Consider the following 4,576-nt stretch of genomic DNA (forward strand, 5'->3'; position numbering starts at 1 on the left):
AATTACATTATACCTGTAATTACAATCTGCATTCGGGGGTTGATTGAGTACGCTCTAAGTACTATACAGAAGGAGATCAAAGCATCTGAACCATGACATAGAAACTATTTGTATAGCTTACAGTGCAATTATTATTATGAGGTATATATATAAAGCTGTGTAACATATCACAATCTTATTGACCTGTAATTCATCATATTTACATTGTACTTCTTAAGTTAGGCTAGCTTGTAACAAAAACTTCAGACTTTCATAGCTAGCCAACTTTGAGCTGTATTTCAAAATCTGCATTCCTGAAGTTTATGCTAAGTTAGGCTGCCTATGCTATGCTAAGGTTAGCTAGGGTAGGCTACCCTTGGTTATTTATTTTGATGATCAACCCTGGTAGACTAGCTATTTTGGAGAGTTTACTTTTCAAGCTTTAACATAGTATGAATTTGAAGTTTCTTTTTAGGTAAGCACATCTGGAATAGTTATTTTATAAGATGTACGCACATACCAACGGATAAACAATTACCCCAGCTTTAATAACAAGCTGATTACAACATTCATTACGTATTTTCATTGGAAATAAAAGCAGGAGTGTTGTTAACTGCAAGTTGAATGCTATCTAACACACATTTACTTGAGGTTATTTCAACAGTCATAAAGATTCTCATGAATGAAAATAGGTCTCTTACTTGTGAAATGTGATCCTGTGTTTCTTTTTGAACTTGTTCCTGTAACTGACACAGTTGATGATCCAGCATTGGGCGTTAGAAGTGACTTTTTTTGCCATTTTGAAGAATTTAGCATCAACAAATGTTTCGGCACCTTCACATTTCGATCTCCTGACTGAGATTCTGCTATCTTTTCACAGCAGAATCGGTCAATACGCCTGTATTAATGTTGAGATATGAGTATCTGCCTTATACAAATTATATATATATATATATATATATATATATATATATATATATATATATATATATATATATATATATATATATATATATATATATATATATATATGTATATTTTAATAAGGGTTATAATTAAAGCTTTGTTTTGAAGTGGTCTGGTGGAAGGCAAAATTATTGGGCGGCTATTAGAGTATTTTATTCTCTTTTTTTCTGTGGACTATATTGACATATCTCAACTTTGTGTCATGAAGGTTATATATATAATACCTATTATATATATATATATAAATATATTATATATATATATATGCTATGTATATTCGTATATTACATTTATATATATAATAATATAGTACCATATATATATATATATATATAATATATACTTATATATATATAGGGGAATTTTACTAATATATATATATGTATATAATATATATCCTTTTCTATATATATATATATATATAGGTATATATATACTATGAATATATATATATAATATGGATTACATCTGTTATAATTTGTGTGTATATATATATATATATATATATATATATATATATAAATATATATATATATAAATAACATAATATATTAATATCATATTATGATATTTTTAACGGGATGAAGCACTGCTGGAGTCTGTTCTAAATCAACAGAAAGTTGCTTGTCTCTCGATCGAAGCAAACGGAATGACGTATTCGGAAACTAAAAATAGTGTTAAATTGCATTGGGAACAGCGTCATTTAACCACCATTATACAAAGCGTCTATCTAATAGGAGTTCTGGACTTTCAAAAAACATCTTCGTGCAGCCTTAAAAATTAAAGAAAGAATATATGCTACACACGCACACATATGTATATATATATATATATATATATATATATATATATATATATATATATATATATATATATATATATATATATATATATATATATATATATATATATATATATATATATTATATAGTGCGTAAAGTCGTGTTGTACCACAGAATTCCATCTTATAAAAGGAGCCAATAAAAACGTCAAAATATAAGAAAGTACGATATTTCAGAGACAACTGTGTCTCTCTTCAGGTAGGTAATGAATGAAAAAAAGTTATGGAAAAAGGAGGTATTTATACCAAGAGATCCATCCACAGGTAAAGCTGTTTAACTAAGTCACCCCGGTTTGATAATATTATTGGATAAAATCCTCCTTCAACCTTAAATTGCTTGAAAAGATTAAAAAAGAAATTTTCAACCGGTGTGACCTAGTTAAACAGCTTACCTGCGGATGGATTTCTTGGTATAAATACCTCCCTTTCCAAAACTTCTCTCATTCATTACCTACCTGAAGAGAGAGACAGTAGTCCCTGAAATATGGCACTTACTCTATATTTTGACGTTTTTAAGGGCTCCTTATATATATATATATATATATATATATATATATATATATATATATATATATATATATATATATATATATATATATATATATATATATGAATAAATTGATCACGAAGTATATAAAACGTGATGCTATGTATAAATAAAGGTTTTTTGCCACGAAGGAAAAAATGAAAAAAGCGAGATAGCCAAGTACTTTCGGTCCTATTTCAACCGGAAAGTGATCTGATCATCCATGATAACGACCCACTCCCCGAAGAGCGAGAGAGTGAGAAAAACAAATGAACTTTATTTCATCCGGAAAAAATAAAAAGACGATCAAACTCTCTGGTAATTAATTACCTTCGTTAAAGTCTGACTTCACACCTTAATGTAATTTAATGATGTGAAAAGCAACTGAAAAGATTTTGTTCCTTCAACTCTGTCTAGTCAAGAGGATTTGGAAAACGCTGAAAATATGGAGAAGAGTTCCCGTTAAGCACAAACACACACACACACACACACACACACACATATATATATATATATATATATATATATATATATATATATATATATATATATATATATATATATATATATATATATAAACGGTTACGAGTTTCAGGATCAAAACTAAACAGGATGGTGAACTCTTTATGGCCAGTTTTGACGTGGAGTCGTTGTTTACGAATGTCCCTATTAATGAAACCATAAACATTATAAATGATGGAATATTTCCAAGTGAAGAATTTTTATTTTATGTTTTTAATAAGCTTCTTTTTTAAGCAATTTTTAGAACTTGCCGTTCAAGACTCAGCTTTTGTTTTTAACAATAAATTATATTCTCAGGTTGATGGTGTGGCCATGGGTTCTCCCTTGAGTCCATTATTCGCAAATTATTTTATGTCTAGTCTTGAACAAGAATTTTTGAATTCATGTCCTGATTCTTTTAAGCCATTGTTCTACAGAAGGTATGTGGACGATACCTTCGCCCTTTTTAGATACAAATGGCAAGCTTCACAATTTTTTACTGTTTATTAATTTGAAACACCCCAACATTAATTTTACTTTGGAACTCGAAAACGGTAATTCTTACCGTTTCTTGATATTTGTATTACTAGGGATAATTAAATTTTTAACACTTCAGTTTTTAGGAAGAAAACATATACGGGACTTTCTAATAATTTTCATAGCTCTTGTCAAAAGAGTTTTAAGCTTAATGCCATTTCCACTCTGGTTCACAGAGCAATAAAGTATTCATCAAAACTGGGATATCTTTCATAAAGAAATTGATTTTTATATAATTTCTTCCAACGAAACTCGTACCCTAAGGATGCATTTTTTAATATTTTTAACAAACTTTTATCTTTGCATTTTAAACCACCCATTCCAATGATAGACGTACCAAAGAAACTAATGTATGCCTTCATACCATATACCATATATATGTATACCCCTCCTTATTCCCTAAACTACACAAACTGGGAACTCTTACCTGTTGCCAACGGTGCCCTGTCTGTAAGAGGTCACGAGGCTTATTAAGACTGCGTAAATATAAAAAATACTATTTATTTCCCAAAGCAATTGGTTATAACAAAGAACAAAATGATTAACAAGTCATAATGACATAAACACCCAAATCTACCCATAAAGAAACCAGTAAGATAACATTCTACCCTCCTGACTAAGGTTACACTCTCAAACCCCAAAAAGTCATATTGTCTAGTATTAGTCAGGTTAGAGATTCCCGTTTCTAATCAACCATGGAATCGGACCCATCTGTAATAAAGATAATAGGTATAAAAAACATATCCCCCACATCACTCTTTTCAAAGTATTTACGTAAAGAGAGTATTTTCACACTTCTCTCTCTTTTCCAAAAGGTAACAGTTTTTCTAAGTTTTTATAGAATGTGTCTTACCTTTTCGATGGGCGTTTTCCTCCCGACACTCGGAGCAACCACTTGATGTTATCTCCTTTGCACAAAGAATGCGTCTTCCACAAGTACCCTGAACCAGTAGGCCTGTAATGCGCGTACAAATGAATGTACATGCCTCGCAAACGGGGGAACGACCTGAGTCAAGTTGCTTGTTCAGCAAATACCTTTTTCTCCAAGCGAACTCGCAGTGTACCACCTCTTGTCTCTGGGCGAGTAGAGCTATGTGACTTTACTATCATATAAACACTTTAAACATATTATTAGCCATTCCCCCTCTTTTCACCTCTTAGAGGAGCTCGGCTACCCCATGCTAGCTCCCGCCTAGCACTAGATACACAAGTGTCTTACAATATAT

This window comes from Macrobrachium nipponense, chromosome 4 (genome assembly GCF_015104395.2).
Source record: "Macrobrachium nipponense isolate FS-2020 chromosome 4, ASM1510439v2, whole genome shotgun sequence".
Classification (NCBI taxonomy): Eukaryota; Metazoa; Arthropoda; class Malacostraca; order Decapoda; family Palaemonidae; genus Macrobrachium; species Macrobrachium nipponense.